This window comes from Helianthus annuus, chromosome 3 (genome assembly GCF_002127325.2).
Source record: "Helianthus annuus cultivar XRQ/B chromosome 3, HanXRQr2.0-SUNRISE, whole genome shotgun sequence".
Classification (NCBI taxonomy): Eukaryota; Viridiplantae; Streptophyta; class Magnoliopsida; order Asterales; family Asteraceae; genus Helianthus; species Helianthus annuus.
In genome coordinates, this window is record NC_035435.2 from 166,642,348 (window position 1) to 166,662,462 (window position 20,115).

At 38.4% G+C, this 20,115-nt stretch overlaps 1 non-coding gene across 1 annotated transcript; it reads left to right on the forward strand.

Annotated features, from left to right (window-relative positions):
• The first annotated feature begins 19,185 nt into the window (after window positions 1-19,185).
• On the forward strand, window positions 19,186-19,291 carry LOC118490840. Its single transcript, XR_004890065.1, has one exon. It is a non-coding gene; the product is annotated as a small nucleolar RNA R71 (small nucleolar RNA).
• Window positions 19,292-20,115: the final 824 nt, after the last annotated feature.

Sequence of the window (20,115 nt, forward strand, 5' to 3'; positions counted from 1 at the left end):
ATTAATAATTAATAGTTTAAGTCTATCTCTACTTTTGATTATGGAAAAAGCCATGTACAATCTATGTGAAAACACTGGTTGTTTTAAAAACACTGTCTTCTTTGATATCGCGTATTACAATGAGGCTGAATAAGTATACTTTATTAATGGTTTTTATAACGAGACAGTTTAGTCCTACTCTATTACACACCAATGATCCTAAATTATTCTCCCTAGCCCAGACCTCCCCTCTAGAGACTTATGCCTCTACAAGTGGGTTATTTCTACATTAGCATTTATTGATGATTTTTAAACTGATTTTTTCATAACATATACCTTTTTATATATAATTTAAAAATATTATTAAATTTAATAGTGACCTTCTTAATAAAGCAATATTATATAAAAGATATTAAATCTACATAAATTATAATAATGATTATTTGATACCAGGAATTTTAGTATTGAATATTATAAATTAGAAAAAAAAAAGTTAAAAAATTTAAGTAAAAACTGTAATGTTAATAGAGAAAATATCACATGACACTAACTGGAATCGCTTTCTTAAAATAAGATTTTAAAATTACTTATGGCAACATGACACTAAATGGAATCGTTAGAATGAGATTTTCGAAAATACTTTTGGCAAAAACAAATTATCATCATCATCATCATACTCGGTAGATCCCATCAATAGCAAAGCAAATGTAGGGTCTGAGGAGGGTAAGATATAGACAGCCTTACCTCTACCCCGTAGGGATAGAGAGGCTGCTTCCAGCGAGACCCCCGACTCGATAGTAGTTTTGCATCAAGCCTTAGACATAAGGCACATAACACTCAGCAATCGGGACAAAGACCGATCAGTACATGTACCCTTTTGTCTTTCAGCTATCAACGCCACCACATGATGCATGATTAACCGTCCTTAGCTTTTAATGTTATTTTCACGAAATTAGTAAAATAACGTTAAAATTAGTGCACTTTCACTTTGTCTCCCCGATGGCCCACACATATATACATTATATGCGCATATCGCAAGCGGGGCGTTGGCAAAAACAAATTATATAAAACAATTAAGATTTTTTAGGATGATAAATAGTTGTTATTTGTTTTTAATCTCTTCAAATAAAAATTATGTCCTATTCATAAATAGATGATAGCTATGACATCAATCCGTAGGAAAGTTGAATCCATTTAGAAAATATTTGCATTCTTTTTAAGCATTAGAAAATTTTGGGTTTTATCCACCATTAAATCGGGAAAGAATAATTATTAAATAGATATATAATTAATTAAATTAAATTTAAAATAAAACATATATAATAATTATGAGGTTAGAGGAGAGAATGACATGTGACATTATTTGTAATTTTTTATTAATATTTAGATTTATACACCATTAAATCAGAAAAGAATAATTATTAAATAGATATATAATTAATTAATTTAAATTTAAAATAAAACATATGTAATAATTATGAGGTTAGAGGAGAGAATGACATGTGACATTATTTGTAGTATTTTATTAATATTTAGATTTAGATGAATGCACACGCTAAACTGGTAAAGATTACTTTCACTCTACCTTTTTTATTCAAACGTTTTTTTTTTCATTTGAAACGTGGAAATAAATATAAAGCCAATTTGATTCGGTTCAAAGCACACAAGTTAATCGGGACACCTTAAAATTAAAAAAAGGAAGCAATCGATTTATTAGATTATAATTGGATTATTGTCTTGTGGAACACACATGTATGTTTAAGAAAAAAAATGGGATATAAATTATATAACACATGTATAAATAAGGAATCTTGAATGTATATTGAACCTTGTTCAACCCCATTTAATCGGTAATCGGATGATCCGTTTTGATTTTTTAATGATCCTGTAATATTCGAAAATTAAAAATCTCATGTTTAAACTTAAAAGAAAATCTTATAGGATTTTATACTAAGGGAGATAAGGATTTAAATTTTAATTAAATAAAAAATTATAGCTAGGATTTTTTAATATAAATAATAATTAGCTGTTAAAAAAGATTTAAACAATAATAATAATAATAATAATAATAATAATAATAATAATAATAATAATAAGGTGTAGGATCCTGTACAAAGTGCTTAATTTGTAAGAAGTGTAAGAAATATTCCTGGAATGACAAGTGTCCATCCTCTTAATTAATTCAAAAGGGTAGTTTTGTAATTGTACATTTTGTCATTTAATTCAAATATCAGCGAATTATATGGTAACCAGCGAATTATATGGTAACCGTCATCAATCTCCAAAAAATCAACGAATTTCTTCATATTTTATCATAAATAGATCTATAATCAGATTCATGGCGTGGTGTTTTAAAACAACTGGATAAATTGACTATGATGTTGGTCATGGTGTTTTATATAGAAGGTTGCTGGGGATTCCAGATAAAACACCATGACTTGAATCATGGCGTGGTGTTTTATCTGGTGACATTGTTCATGGCATAGTGTTTTAAACATCTGGAGACAAAACACCACGCCATGAACAATGTCTCCAGATAAAACACCACGGCATGAATAATGTCTCCAGATAAAACACCACACCATGAACAATGTCTCCAGATAAAACACCACGATATGAACAATGTCTCCAGATAAAACACCACGCCATGAATAATGTCTCATGATAAAACACCATGACTTGAATCATAGATGTTTTAAAACACCACACTATGAACAAGGTCTCCAGATAAAACACCATGACTTGAATCCTAGTCTTGGTGTTTTAAAATCTGGGAATGTTTTGTATTTATAAAACACTACGCCACGAACAATGTCTCCAGATAAAACACCACGCCATCAACAATGTCTCCAGATAAAACACCATGACTTGAATCTGCGATTACGTTTTAAAAATCTGGGAATGTTTTAAAGTATGAAGAAATTCGCTGATTTTTTTTTGGAGATTGATGGCGGTTACATATAATTCGCTGATTTTTAGGAGTTTGATGGTTGTGTTTGAAACGGTTACCATATTTGAAAGAATGGAAAAGACACTATTGCCCTTCAATTTTACAAAAGCCCCTTCTAATTAAAACACAATTTACATTTTAATACCCTTTTGATCTCAACCATTAGATCAAAGATCCAATGGTTTAAAACACTTCTTACACTTCTTACACTTTGGACACTTTTTACCATATCCCTACCCATAATAATAATAATAATATATTATCAACCAAGAAGTTATCCATACCAAAGTCGTGTTTTATAAAAACATGATTTTGGTACAGGTTCCTATCGAACTCTCTCCCCTTCTCTCTCTCACATGTGATTCACCGGACGACTTGAGCAGGGGCGCAACTTTGAAGGGACGGAGATATGCACCCGCCCCGCCAATGTTTCCGTTAGAAGTGTAATATTTCTGATTTTCATTCGAAAATTTTAAAATTATATAGGTCCGCCCCCGCCAATTATTTTACCTAAAATTCCCATGACTTTTCGCCCCGCGAAACTTTTGGTCAAGCTCCGCCACTACTGGACTTGAGTGCCATCTCCGACTAACTAAGAGTGTTCAATCACCTGCAAACACATAAAATTATTGAAAAAAAAACAATTTTAAAATAGTTAGATTCCATACGCATGGTATGTTTGTAGCGAAGGAGATGAAGTAAACAAATGAGTTTACTTGTTTAAATTAAACTAACATCGTAACATTTAAATCAGCCAATCAGATACAAGTTTTTTTTTGAACGGCAAAGAAAACTTTATTCAACTCAAACCACCAGGATCAATAGCAAGATGCTACAGAACCAAGTGCCAACAAAAACAAGTCTAAACAAAAAAAAAAAAACGATTACAACCATATCACAATGAAACTAGCACTATTGACTACACCATGCAAAATTTTTCCAGTTGTCCCATGGTGTTAGCTGCACCTTAGATCTTAGCTTCATCCATTCAAATGATTCAGTTTTAATTTCTTCTATTAGTTTATAAGCCGCCCCATATCTACCATTGAAAATCTTTTCATTCCGATTTTTCCACAACACCCATACTGTTAGTGTGAAGATCGCATGCACAGCCTTTTTTCTTGACCTCCCCCATTGCATGTCGCTTGGCAACCTGAATATTTCTTTCAGAGAAGATCGTTTTAAACCTATCGGTATTTTGACCCATGTATAAATCTGAGTCCAGACCATATCCGCTATGCTACAAGTTACCAAGTAACATGTGAAAGTAATATCTGAGTCATGTATAAATCTGACCCATACCCATGTATAAATCTGAGTCCAGACCATATCCGGTATTTTGACCCATGTATAAATCTGAGTCCAGACCATATCCAGCCTTTTTTCTTGACCTCCCCCATTTACTTGTATCTTTCAGAGAAGATACAAGTAACATGTGAAAGTTTGAAACAAATTAAATGAAACCTTAACTCGTTGTCAATGACTTCGACTTCTATAGGCTATTGTTTGGTTGATTATGTCAACATAATTAAACCCATGTGCAAACCACTTTGGCCCATCACACACACAGACTAAGGTTCAAATCTAAAGCCTATAAGAAGCAATATGGTGGTATCATGTGACAAGATGACAAAACCAAACTGCAAGGGCATTTTGCGTATTCAACAGGACGCGGTTACAGGAGTTATGATCAAATACAAAGTTTTATAAAGATAAGAAGTCGTAAGAATGGTATCAAACAGACTCCGATTGATCACATTCAAGCAGCACTGGAACCGTTTTGTCGAACTCTACAATGTGAGATTTTAGGTTTTTGTTTGATGTTTAGCTTGTAGATTTTAGACGTTTTGTTTACCTTATTGTGTCTTTTCTATATTTGCGTCATTGTGTCTTTTCTGTGATTCGTTGTGTCTTTTTTCTTTGATATTGTGTTATATTTTTCGGCATTGTGTTATGTTTTGCTCGACATTGTGTTATATTTTGCGATCTATTTTGTCTTTGTATGCTTCTTATTTTTAGAAGTCTTTGTAGAGTAACTTTAACCCATTATAGAAATTCACTAAAATCATGGGTTCTTATTTGATCATTTTTCTACATATAATTTTAAATCGGGTTAGAGAGATTTTTTAGGAATTTTTGTTGTAGGGACTAGTAACATCTGACTTTTACAAATGGAAAGTTGTACTTGTTCAGTCCTAACAATATCTATTCGGTCAATAAAGGGTTTCATTGATAACATGATGTTTACTGATCAAATGTTGTTAATGAACTAAACATAACAAACAAGCTTAACAAGAAATGTGAATGGTATGGACACAAATCAATACATGGTAATGGCTTAAGAAACAATGAACAAGAATAACATCACATGTTAATATATGGTCACAAATAAGTATACTTTAATGGTAGACAACATAAGAGCAAGCAGAATAACGCATGTTAATGGTATATAGCTAATGCCAATACATTCATAGTCTATAACATAACAAACAAGAATAACAGCACAAGTTAGTGGAATGGATTAACACAAAAATAACAATATGCCAAAGAAGATGAACACATGCATGCTAATGGTAATCAACATGACAAATAGAACGATGATCTTAGTGGTATAGATCCAAAATAGCAACACATGTTAATGACATAAGGACACAATCAATCAGTACATGCTTATGGTCCAAAGACATGATAACGACACATGTTACATGCCTAAGGTCCATAATAGTACCTAGTACTGGTATATAATATGTGAAATACGAATACAACACGTGTTAATGTTCAAGTGACAAAAATCAATACATGCAACTAAAAAAAAACAACAGTTTTTGTTAATTGTTATATAAAAACATACCAAAATATTAAGGACTTCAAAAACTTCTTGTAGGAAATCGATTTACTAATAATCACCTTTCGATAAACCTAATGTTTTAGGCTCACCGAAGTATTTGAAAAGGACTTAGGCTTATTATTGTATTTGCACTTATCAGATAAGGTACATGATCCTAACAACTTTATGTGTATGAACTTGGATTTCCTCTACCTCGTAGGCAGAGATTTGAATTAGTTAATACGTGGAATCGAACTTGTTATTCTTATACTGAACTCTGAATGTGAATTCTGACATGTTACTCTAACCTTATAACTATGAAACAATTTGTTGGGATTGAACCCTATCAGAGGAACAGATAATTATAGCCAAAACTGGATCAGAGCAGTGGATCCAGAATAAGCAGATGTTATGTATACAAGTCTCTCCCCTTGAAAGTGGTTTCAACATCTGCTGACCTCCTATCTACTGATCATACAAACTGCTGACCTACAACTGCTGATCAAGTCAAAGACTGATGAAGAACTAAAGCCCTGCTGCCCAATCTACTGCCTTGAGTCAAGCACTGCTGATCATGACAAGTACTGCTGGGTTCACAACAGTGAAAGGATGCAACAGTAGTTTTGTTTACTCTATGTAATGAATTGTAATATCAGTAGTTAGCATAGCAGAGGTTGTATAGATCAGAGGTTAGAGTTTGTTAGGAGGTTAGATGTCACTTTCATGGCGACGTCAGTTTAGATGCTTCAGTGGTTTGCTCGTGCCTATTAATAGAACAGTGCTCTGTACTGTTCTATTAGCTCTTTCACCATCTTCTTCCTGCACGAACAAATACCGTGAGCTCAGGCTGAGGGGGAGTTTGTTGCATACTTGCTAAATTGTAATCGTTGTTGAAATAAATTCAATCATTCGGTTCAATGTTAAACTTGTATGTTAAAAGTAATTCTCCTGTTTGATTGTGAAAAGTTTGCTTCCATCTTAATTCCGCTGCACAACTCATTCATCTTCATCTTAATTCAAACGTAAAACACAATCAGAACCAAACTCAGATCCTAACAATTGGTATCAGAGCCTGGACAGTCAAATTTGATTTAACAATCATTTTGACATAAATAGTTCAGCTCGCAATCGTTGATACTGATAGCTTGTTCGTTTTGTTGAAAAACAGAGCAAGGTTTAATCACCATAAAAGTTGATTAATCAGTGCCTGTAAAACAACCAGGATGACGTCACAATCGCAAGATGATAAGTATAACATTGGCTCTCTTTTCAAACCACCTATGCTTAAACGAAATGAATACAACATCTGGGAGAGGAGGATGGGTCACATCCTTGCTCAACAGAATACTGGATGTTGGAGGTCTGTTGTTTTTGGTCCCCATGTTCCTATGGTGCCAAGTGCTGAGGATGCAAAGAAGTTCGTACCTAAACCAACTGAAAACTATACTGAAACTGATTTTCAAAAGTTCGAACTCGATGCCAAATCATTTAGCATCATAGCATCTGCATTACCCAATGAAATCTATGCTGGGCTGTTACACTATAACAGTGCCAAAGAGTTATGGGATGCATTAAAGGAACAATTTGGGGGAATGGAAGAGGTTATTGAAAACAACAGGGAAATTCTGAATCAGCAGTATGAAACATTTTGTCACATTAAGGGTGAATCATTAACCCAACAGTTTGAACGCTTTAGCTATCTCATTAGTGAACTAAGGCTTGTTAAAGTTACATTTCCAAATGCAACTCAAAATAGCAGGTTTCTTAGATCACTACCTGAAAAATGGGACACAATTGCTTTTGTCACTAGAAATCCAGCTGAGTTCAAAGATCTGACCCTTACCCAACTTTATGGTAGACTCCTAACCTATGAAAGGGAGTTAAACTAGAAAAAGAGGTTGCAAGAGTCTGGAAAGGTTGCAGATGACTATTCATTTGGCAGCACAGCTCTTTTTGGTCAGGAAGAATCTGGTAGCAGCAGTAAGGATCAGAGTTTTGATCATTTTATTGACATAACTGCTGGTTTTAACAACTCTGATCCTCACTCTGCAAATTATGCTTTCACTGCAAACTGTGAAAACCAGATGTCAGATAACTTGTGCTTTGAACTCAATGATTTGCAACATTTTGATCCCACTGACTTAGAAGAGATGGACATTTTGCATCAATTGGCTTTGCTTAGTGTTAGAACAAGCAAATTCTACAAAAGAACCGGGAGAAAATTCCCAGGGCTTCATGGGAATTTAAAGGTGGGGTTGCATAAGTCAAAAATCAAGTGCTACAAGTGTAATAGGCTAGGTCATTTTGCTAGGGAATGCAGGAGTCAAACCACTGGTCCAATAATTACTCATCCCAGCCCAAACCCTAGACCACAACAACAAAGCACTGTGCATTATACCCAATATACCCCTACAGCACATGTCAACACTGCTCACTATGCTGCAACCCCTGTGCCTGTGCATTATGTTCAAACCACTGTTCCACAAATTCAGTATGTTCAGGCCCCTGTTCCTCAGGCACAAGTGCAACCTGTTGCACCTCAACAAGCTGCTCCAACAATGGTACAACCAGATCAGCAAAGCTTTTTCACACAAGGCTTTGTTGACTGGAGCAGTATGCCTGATGAACTTGGTGATGAAAATTTTGCTCTTTATGCTTCTAATGATGCTTTTGATAATGAATTTTGTTTGATGGCTTTAGAGACAATACCAGAAGGGGTAGAAACTGAAGGTGAATAGCTAAGTGCTGAAACAGTGGATGAAGTTGCTGAAGCAGTGGTTACTGCAGTTGCTGGTGAACTACTGCTGGGAGAAAATTCAGAAAGTCTGATTGAACCACTGTCTGACCCCTGACGTGCTTGTCGTGGTACACGCAAATTTAATCCCAATAACAACTATAGATAGTGGTAAAAGGGTATCGAACTCAGGGAGTATGTGGAAAGTGTGTTGATTTTATAGCTTTGCGATTAAACTACAATTAACCTAATTTTCAGAAAATAAAGATCAATGAGTTGGAATGTTGTTTTAGAAAACTAAATTAATAACTAAGTGCAAATAAAGATTGGTTGCTTAACAGATTAGGAGAGCAATGACCATCTTAGGATTCAGTTTCCTTTAACAATTGTGTGAAATTTCAACTAGAAAGAGTTACATAGACATAACTCGTACATACATATTCAAAGTGATAAAAGGGAACAAAGTACTCGGATTCTCATGCGAGGTTGTTTTTCGATGATCAATCAATCAATAACCAACCCTAACCCTTCCGGTGATATCTCGATTGCCAACGGCACCAAGAACGTACGATCGAGACTAGCAATTGCACTATCGATTAACAAGCTACAAACAATTAGGCATATACCATGATATTCAAGCAACACAAGTTATCATTCTAGAAATTCAGAAATAAACACACAAAAGTTCAAGATAAACCTTCACCTAAGATGATCACCGAGAGTTTTAGCCACGCATAGCTTGGTGAATCATCATAACAAGTAGTTTAATGTTCATACAAATCAAAATCACAAACCGAATGTTAGAAATTGTTCTAAGCCAAGCCAAATCACTCAAAATCGCCCCTAGTGTCTTCAATAACCGACCAATGATGAGAATAGATGAAAAGACACCATCAAACCAACTTAATGATGGCAGTTACGATTTGTGCGTCGCTTCCACCGTAACTTACGGCTCCACCGTAAGTTACGGTGCACATAAAAGTGTTACGGTAAGACTCTACTGATTTACGGCAGGAATCAGGTGGAAATCAGGTCCACTGTAAATTACGGTAGGACCGTAACTTACGGTGGAAAGCTGATTTTTCTTCTTTGTTTCATCTTTTGCTCCACACTCGACCCGTTCAACTCCGAACCTTCCAAAGCTGCATTTTTCTTCACTTTAAGCCGCCAAACCGCACCTGAGACATGAGCAACAGTAGTTATCTAATTCGAGATAATTACACACTTAAATGAGAGATAAACTTGTCTTTTAACATCATAAAAGGGTTGTCCAATGGACCACCCGTCACATCCCCACACTTAACCGTTGCTTGTCCCAAGCAACTCATCAAATCAATTTCTCAACAAGTGATCAATGTAAACCAAGCAAAAACAAGCAATCCTTTTACTAACCCCTTTGTAACACCCAACTAATGCACCCCTCACTATGTCTCTCCTCTCGGTTACAAGTAAGCACTAGCAATATGAGCTAGACACACAAAGGCTAACGGGCGGTTGCAACATTATAAGCTTGTACCTAAATCGATCCTTCTCCTAACAAGTGCCAAACATGAATGCAAATCAAAGGGACTTTCAAGGTTGTAACGTGGCTAGGTGTATGGGTAGGAAATAGAATATATACGAAGTAGCGAAAATTTAACCTGGTCTTTTTATTACACGAATAAGCAAACTAACAACTACCAAACTAAACTACTAAGTACAAGACAACTAAACATCCTTTCTTTTCATTTTTCATTTCCTTTTTTTTCTGATTTTTTTTTTCATTCTAAACAACCATGCAATAAAGCATCAACATATCTACATCATATTACTACAACTACTACTACTAACACTAAAGACCGGGTCAAATTTAGGTAAATTTTTAAGTAAGTAGCTAGGGGTAACACTTAATAGGCTTTTAGGCACAAAATTGGCAACTAACACTTTGTTCCCGAGTTTCATTTAACGTTAGAAGAGAAAGGAAGGGGAATTATAAGGGAATGGAAAGGAAAAGATTTGATTATATTCGCGTTCCCGAGTTTAATGAAAAGAAAAGGAAATGAAAGGAAATTAAACATTTTATGTGTTCCCGAGTTGGGAGGAAAAGAAAAGAAAGTTTATTTATAATGAATTAGAGGGTAATTTAGGAAATTTAAAAAAGTCTGAGATTCATAATAATCTTTTCTCACCAAATCTCTCCAAATTGGGAGGATGAATATTTGGATCAATCATCCCCTTGTTTCCTTTCTTTTCTCACCACTTCCCTTCCTAAAAAAATCTCTGGAACACATTTTTTACTCTCTTCCTTTTAATTCCTTTCTCTTCCCTTGTTAAATGAAACTCAGGAACATAGTGTAAATGTCCAAACCCCCGCCCCTCTCGCAACCATGCTCATATATATAACTTATGAGGTCCAACCCCCCAAATCCCACACTCGCACACACTAAAGACAAGGCTACCTAGATGCCCTTATCCTTTTCGCATTCATGTCTAACTAAGGACTCAAACCGCATACAAGCACAAGTTCTAATGTACCCCCACCCGTAGCCACTCTCATCAAAGATAAGCATTATTTATATACAAATGTGGCTTCAACTCTCACCAAGAATGAAAGGGTATCAAGGGTTGCCGGTGCACCATTTGGGGTTACTCTAGGGTGTTCAAATTCTCACAATATTTCGCTTGATTTAAAATTTTTCAAAATCTCCAAAAATTTCCCCCCATCCCCACACTTGGGATACATTGACCCCAATGTATGGTTCTAGGAGGCTTTGATCACTAAAATTCATTCAACATCAACAAAAATCTTCTACACTCAAACCCCAAATTTCTTTTCGGATTTTTCATTTTATAATTTTTTTTATATACATGACACCACCAACAAGCACCATCCCGCACTCAACATAACAATCATACACCACCCAACCGCCCAACCGTAAACAAAACAAAACAAGCTAACACATATGCACAAAATATACAAAGGAGGAACACAACCTGACTAATAGTAGCGCGGTCCCGGAGGTCCAAAGATGGAAGACATCATGTCGTTCCATTCTCCTAATGCAAATGAGCCGCTACTACTACTTCATCCTTGTTGTTGTTGGGCTCCCTCTTGTTGTCTCGGATCAATCCATTGTGAGTGGTGAAGCTGTGGAGTCGGATATGACACATTCCCATCATAAGGTGGTAGCGAGGCATAATCCACATGTTGTGGATCCACAACTACAGGTCTCCCGGCATGCCAATCTGCGTGCATCCTTCTCTCTTGATCATCGAAATACCGATTATTCATTTCCACCTCTTGGGAATACGCAAAAGTGCGGTTCCACGCCTCACTACGATCAAATTTTTGTTTCAAGGACCGCTCTATGCTTGCACTCATCATGGTATTTTGATCATACAACGTCCGCTCCGGACCCGACCAAGTTTCAAAAACGGAAGCCGGAGGACGTTGGTTTGCTATCACCTCTTGCATGGTACCTTCATAAGCCCACCCGGGCACATAAGATCGCTCCGTATAGTCATAGAAGGCACCACCATAACCTCCACCCAGGCCCCCTTGCCCCACATTCAAATTCACACCACCTTGTGGTTGCTCTTCATAATCTTCATCCCCGCTCGGGATCTCCGCCTCACTCTCGGGTTCATCCTCTTCACCCGGTAACAAATCTCTAGCACCCGCCTTAAGCGCCCTCCATCTTTGCCCCTCGGATTTAAGCTTGTGATACCGCTCCGATTGTGTATACATCCAACCAATTCCCAACTTGTCTAACGTAAACGATTGATGTCGTTTCGTTGCCCCTCGATCTTCGAACGTAATAGCCTTTTGTTGCTTCATCAACCCCGTTATGATTCGACAATATGGTACAATGTCCCTTCCATACTTATTCCGGCAAATCCATAAGTGGTTCATGATCAAATAGCGTATCGGAAAACGCGGAGACCCATGCATTAGTGAATATAGAACAGGTACCTCCGGGAACCTCACCTGCTCTTTGTCCCCCCTTCGCGGTATAACATTGAGAACACAGATTGCTAGCAACAATTTAGCTTCTATTTTTAAGTTATTCCGGTATAGAATACCACTGTATTTACCGGGTAAAAACAGTGCTGCCAACATGTCGTTCCAACGGGGGTGCTTCTCCGGCTTCACTAAAAGGTCGTCAAGGGTGGGAACCATATAATCACGGGCTGGAAGGCTATCGTATTTCCCGAGCTTCTTCAATGTATCAAAGGACATCTCCACTGGAACCCCGTGAACTTCACCAATCAACTTCATTTGCGATGGTCTTTCATATGTGTTGCATTTAAGAGTCGCCATCCACTCTTGTATCTCGGTGATAAACAGATTGTTTTTATCTTTGTCAAAACATTTAAGTGCCGACTCCCAACCTAAAGCCCGGAACTTGTCAAACACCCCAAACTGACCAAGCTCAACTTCCCGGACTTCCCTCTCACATATAAAGGCCGCTGCCTTATTCTTCAACTTATTCATGCGGTCATGATAGAGTGTTGGTTGCCACTCCTCTGGTTGCTCATCCAAAGGACCCGAGTTCCATATCGGCTTTTCCGCCGGGTCCAATTCCATTTCTTCCTTGCTCTCACTTTCAATTTCATCCACTCGGCCCAAATATTGTCTCTTTTTTGGTTGTTGTTCCGGCTGTTTACCCTTCCCTTTCGATGAGGACGAACTAGATCCCGCTTGTTCTTTCGTCTTAGCCATTCTCCTACACACATTAGAGCAAACAACGCAACCAAACGAAACAAAATTAGACTCTTTCCTCTAAAATATCCCCACACTTGCTTGTTACTATGGTTGTAGATGTTAGTGAACCAAAACTTTTATAAATTTTTCAAAAATTTGGGCATGGTGTCTCTACAATGTAGAAATCCCCAAAAGTTCACTACTTTACTAACAATCCTACATCTACAAACCATACTCATGTTCAAGAACAAGTAACAAGTCACAACTATGAACAAGCAAGTGGGTATGAACAAATATCAACAATAACCTCAATCTTCACAATGCATCATCAAAATACAACAAATAAACTTCCATACCTTTGATTTAAGATGCAAGAATGCTTTTGAAACAAAAACTCCAAAAATCCCCAAAAATTTTCGGACTAGGGTTTGAAGTTCGGACCCAAAAACTGCGTTTTCTTGTAAATCTCTTGACAAAATCAGAAACTACGTGAAAAATTAGTCAAGATAGACTCCAATTTCACTTAGTTTGGACAAGAATTGAGAAAGTTATGGAGAATTGAAGGTTGGAGAAGAAGATGGATTTTGTGGGTCTTAGTGAAAGAGATGGATGGTGATAGATAGAATGAAATTGTGTGGTTGGGGATGACTTCACGTGACCAGATGTTATTATTATTTATTTATTTTATTTTTATATATACATGCAACATCAGAACGACGCATCAGCTTAAACCAGACCGTAAGTTACGGTGAGACCTGAACACAAAATTCTACTGTAAATCAGTAGCGATGCACCGTAAAGATCAAACATGTTTCACATCCACCGTAAATTACGGTGGCTTCTGACGATTGTGATTTCACAAAAAATGAATTTTTAAGTGTCATTTTTTTATATTTTTTCAGTTTTTTCGATTTTTTTATGTTTTTAAATTTTTTCAAAAACGTGTAAAAATCACCCTACCCCCTCGAAAGTCCCGTGTTGTCCTAAACACAATGTTAGAGTAATTCGTGACCCGAATATCCCCACACTTGTTTCAAACACGGATTTCAAGGAAATACGGTAATTGTACAAACTATACAAAACAAACAAAATAAAACACTACTATTTACACTACCAAACCTGGGCCTCTCATGGTTGTTCCTCATCGACCGGGCGCAAGATGTAGCCCGCTTTATCAAGCTCCAAGTGTTGATGTCGTTCCCCTCCAAGTATGGCTTCAACCGGTGACCGTTCATCGTTTGTTGTTTAAGTGTTTGCTCATCTTGGATGATGTCTACGTCACCAAACCTTCCAACTCTCCGAACGACATACGGGCCCATCCATTTGCTTTTAAGCTTGCCCGCGAACATCTTGAGTCTTGAGTTATACAACCAAACTTTTTGACCCACTTCGAACGTTTTCTTTCTCAATTTCGCATCATGCACCTTCTTGAGTTTATCTTTATAAGCCGATGCACATTCATACGCCTCGTCTCGAATCTCTTCTATCTCGCTTAATTGCAACTTTCTCAACTTCCCCGCCTCATCATAATCCGCGTTTACCGTCTTAATTGCCTAATGTGCCCGATGCGCTAGCTCCATTGGCAAATGACAACCCTTTCCATACACCATCCGGTAAGGCATTGTGCCAATAGGAGTCTTGTAGGCCGTTCGGTATGCCCACAATGCATCGTCTAACTTACTCGACCAATCCTTCCTATCCGTTCTTACCGTCTTCATAAGAATCTCTTTGATTTGACGGTTGGACACTTCGACTTGTCCACTCGTTTGCGGATGGTAAGGTGTGGCAATTCGATGATTCACGCTATACCTCTTCAATAATTTCCCAAAGTTGAAGTTCTTGAAATGCGAACCACCATCACTTATAATAACCCGCGGGATGCCAAAACGAGAGAAAATGTTGGATTGAACAAATTTACAAACTACCGAATGGTCGTTTGTTCGTGTTGCAATAGCTTCAATCCACTTCGAGACATAATCCACCGCTACCAAAATGTATAGGAAGCCATTCGAATTCGGAAAGGGACCCATAAAGTCTATACCCCATACATCAAATATCTCTACAACCAAGATTGGTTGTAACGACATCTCATCCCTCTTCGATATACTTCCCATTTTTTGACAATTTATACAATTTCTAGCGAACTCACATGCATCCTTGAAAATTGTGGGCCAATAAAACCCACATGAAAGAACCCGATAGCCTGTTTTGTGCCAACTAAAATGACCCCCACATGCGGACGAATGGGCATGGGTCAAAATTTCCAACACTTCTGTCTCGGGCACACACCTTCGTATAACTTGATCCGGTCCAATCTTGAAGAGATCCGGTTCATCCCAAATATATTGTTTCACTTGAACCATAAATTGTTGTCGGCGCTTCTTGGTCCAATGACTTGGGATGGCACCCGTGGCTATGTAGTTAACATAGTGAGCGTACCACGGTGCGACAAAGGTGGAAACAGCTAGGAGTTGCTCATCGGGAAAACTTTCATTAATTTCACTAACATCATCGATCCCCTCCACCGGAATCCAAGACAAGTGATCCGCCACTACATTCTCACTTCCCTTTTTGTCTTGGATTTCTAGATCAAACTCTTGTAGCAATAATACCCACCGAATCAAACGAGGCTTCGCGTCCTTTTTCTCCATCAAATATCGGACCACACTATGATCCGAATAAACCACCAACTTGCTCCCCCAAATATACGAGCGAAACTTATCCAAAGCATACACCACTGCTAATAGTTCCTTCTCGGTTGTAGTGTAATTAAGTTGTGCTTCGGATAAAGTCTTGCTCGCGTAGTAAATCACCACCGGCTTTCTATCAACCCGTTGACCCAAAACTGCACCAATAGTGGTGTCGCTTGCATCACACATTATCTCGAACGGCTTCGACCAATCCGGTGGTTGCAAGATAGGAGCTTTGATCAAATGTTCCTTCAAAACAGTGAACACTTGCATACACTCGTTAGTAAAATCAAATGGGACATCTTTTAATAACAAGTTGCATAAGGGTTTGATGATAACACTAAAACCCTTAATGAAACGTCTATAAAAACCCGCGTGTCCCAAAAATGACCTTACACCCTTAACATTTTTCGGAGGTGGCAAAGATGATATTACACGTATTTTTGCCTTATCCACCTCCATCCCCCTTTCAGAAATTACATGACCCAACACAATGCCCTCTTGCACCATGAAATGACTTTTCTCCCAACTTAGCACTAAGTTTTTCTCAACGCATCTTTTTAACACTTTTTGTAGTTCGTTGAGACAAGCATCAAAACAAGCGCCAAAAATGGAGAAGTCATCCATAAATACTTCAAGCGATTCTCCAACCATGTCCGAGAATATACTCATCATACATCGTTGGAAAGTTGTTGGAGCATTGCACAAGCCAAATGGCATCCGCCTAAAGGCAAAGGTGCCATATGGACAAGTGAAGGTGGTCTTGTGTTGGTCATCCGGGTGTATTGCGATTTGATTGTAACCCGAATACCCATCCAAAAAACAGTAATATTTTTGACCCGGTAATTTTTCAATAATTTGGTCAATGAAAGGTAGCGGGAAATAGTCCTTAGAAGTGGCGGCATTCAATTTCCGGTAGTCAATACATACACGCCACCCGGTAACCGGTCGGGTGGCAATTTGTTCACCACTTTCATCTTTGACTACTTCAATGCCGGCCTTCTTAGGCACAACTTGGGTGGGACTCACCCAAGCACTATCCGAAATCGGATAAATAATTCCCGCATCCAACCATTTAATTACCTCTTTTTTAACTACCTCACGTAGGTTCGGATTCAATCGCCTTTGAGCTTCTCGTGTCGGCTTTGCATCTTCGGTGGTAATGATCTTATGCATGACAATGGATGGACTAATTCCCTTGAGATCGGCAATCGTCCATCCGATAGCTCCCTTGTTTTCTTTCAAGACTTCCAACAATGCTTGCTCTTGTGCCAACTCCAAATTAGAGGCAATAATGACCGGTAAAGTGTCATTATCCCCTAAAAATGCATACTTCAAATGGCTTGGCAAGTCTTTAAGTTCCAACTTTGGCGGTTCCTCTAATGATGGTTTGGTACCCGAATCTATCTCCACCGGTAGACCTTCAAATTGATGAGTCCATGGTGGTCTACCTTCTTTCAATGCCATTGCATCTTGCTTTTCTTCTTCAACCCGGAGTGCATAAGCATGTACCTGTTCAGAAAAATCACACAGGCAAACATCCAAACCATCCTCCTCATACTCATGCGGGTTGCATCCGTCAACTATATCTGCCATAAAACACTCATCAACACCATTAGCATTAGAATTGTTAGTAAAAACATTCAAACGCATTTTTCGATTCCCAAAAGTCATGTCGACCGTACCAAATCTACAATCGATCACGGCATGAGCGGTGCTCAAAAATGGCCGACCCAAAATTACGTTTTGTTGTTGTTTTGGGTCCGCGGACGAGTAGTCCAAGACTAGAAAGTTGACCGGGTAACAAAACTCATCAATTTTTACGATTACATTTTGAACCATACCCCGAGGTAGCTTATGAGACAAATCGGCCAAAACAACCGTTATCTCCACCCTTGCTAACGGACCAAAATCATATTGGTCATATAAGCCCCCCGGTAATATGCTCACCCTGGCTCCAAGATCTAGCAACGCCTTAGCCATTTGAAAATTACCAACTTGTATATTAATCAATGGCGTACCCGGATCTTGGAGCTTAGGAGGAAGCTCCCCATTTAAAACTGCACTTACTTGGCCGGTTAAATCGACCCGCTTAGGCACTTTCTTCTTGTTTTGCCTTTTTTGTGTATATAACTCTTTTAAAAATTTGACATAGGCGGGTACTTGTTTTATTGCATCAAGAAGTGGGAGGTTAATTTTAACTTGTTTAAACATGTCCCACATTTCTTCTTTTTGGGGACCTCTCGATGCAATAAAATTTTTCTTTCCCGGGTCAAGTAAAGCCGACGGAAAAGGGACTTGACTCGGTTCACCCTCAACTTTTTCACTATTTTCATTTTCACCCAAACCCGGTTTGTTAACATTTAATTCTTTTGGTTTTACCGGTGAAACATCATCATCACTATCATTACCCGTGATGTCCTCAACTACTCCCTCAACCAACTCGGGTGACAAATTGGCTTTAAACTCTTTTCCACTTCTTAAAACACTAACATGATGAACATTAACATTACCTCCTAACGTACCATGCGAAGGGTTTACCTTAGTGTCGCTAGGAAGTTGACCCTTGTTTTTCTTCAATTCAGCCACGTCGGTTGCTAATTGACCCATTTGGGTTGTTAGTGATTGGATGCTTTGTCACGAACCTCACCCTTTTGCATTCGAACTTCATCGAGTTGGTTCCGTTTTTGCATCTCCATTTGCATGCTCTTTAGCATCTCCATCATCTCGTTTCCACCCGAAGACCCCCCTTGTTCTTGACCTGTTTGATATTGTTTTTGATAGCCTTGGTTATTCCCGCCTCGGTATCCACCTTGGTTATTGTAAGGTTGGCGTGAACCAAAGTTACCTTGGCTACCTTGAAAGTTCGGGTTAGCTTGATTTGAAGGGTTCCCATACCGAAAGTTTGGGTGGTTCCTCAAACCGGGGTGGTAGGTATTAGAGTTCATGTTGTTGTAGTTTCTACCACCCCCTCCTTGACCTTGAACCGCATGGACTTCTTCGTATTGCCCTTCCACCATCCCTTGGCAATTTTCAGCCGCATGACCTATTTCATTACACAAAGCACAAACATCATAAATTTGGTTAGTAGTTTGAACATTACCATCATCTATGGCGTGCACTTGAGGTCGGGCAATGGCCGGTCTTGCTCTCCTCGATGCTTGAGCTTTCCTCTTTGATGTAGTTGCCATGCTCTCCAAGAACTCCCAATCATCATTCTCATAATTTGTACCAAAAGTCCCACTGGTGATGGACATTAGATCACGAGCATCTTCGGCACTCAACCCCTCATGGAAGGCATTCATCAACTCCCATAATTTAATTCCATGGTGAGGGCAATTCTTTATCTTCATATTGAATCGTTCAAATGCTTCATGGAACATTTCACCATGTTGTTGTTGGAAGCTTCTCAACCCCTTTCTTGCATCGTTGGTCTTTTGGGCGGTGTAAAATTCATCCAAGAAGGTTTGTTGCATTTCCCCCCATGTATATATGGATGCCGAAGGTAATGTGTAGAACCATTTCTTCGCCTTATCTTCCAAAGAAAATTGGAACAATACCAATTTAATATCGTCAACCGAGAACCCTTGACTCCCAAGAGTGTTACAAATCGAGTCATAAGCCTCCAAATGAAAGTAAGGCTCCTTCGTTGCTAACCCCTTATATTTTGGTAGACTTTGCAAAGAATTGGTCCTCACTTCAAATGTTCTCCCTTGATCATTGTGAGGAATGACTACCGGTGAAGGGTTTTGAGTGATTACCGGCCTAAAATGCGCTTCGATGCCCCTCACATTTTCTCTAAGGTGCCTCCTTGGTACACCGAACCTACCTCTTAGAGGAATAGGACCCATTGGCCTTGGTACTTGCCCTTGTGGTGCAATTGGCTGTTGAAACTGTTGTTGTCGCATAAGTGGGTGTTGAGGTGGTCTTTGAAATTGTGGTTGTACATTTTGCGGCCGAACTTGTTGCAATGGGATAGGATGTTGCATTGGTGGCCCTTGTGGTCTTGGCCGAATGTGTTGTGGTATGAGTTGTTGTTGTTGTGGCATTCCACCGACACTTGCCATCCCTTGAGATTGACTTTGCACATATCCAAATTCTCCTTGATCGCCATAACCCCCGTAAGCATACCCATCTTCATCATAACCCTCAAACTCCTCAAATCCTTCATCATACCCATCTCCTTGAATTCCCGACGATTGCCCAAATGGAAGGGTTGAATATTGAAAACCCGCTTGGTTAGATGGTCTA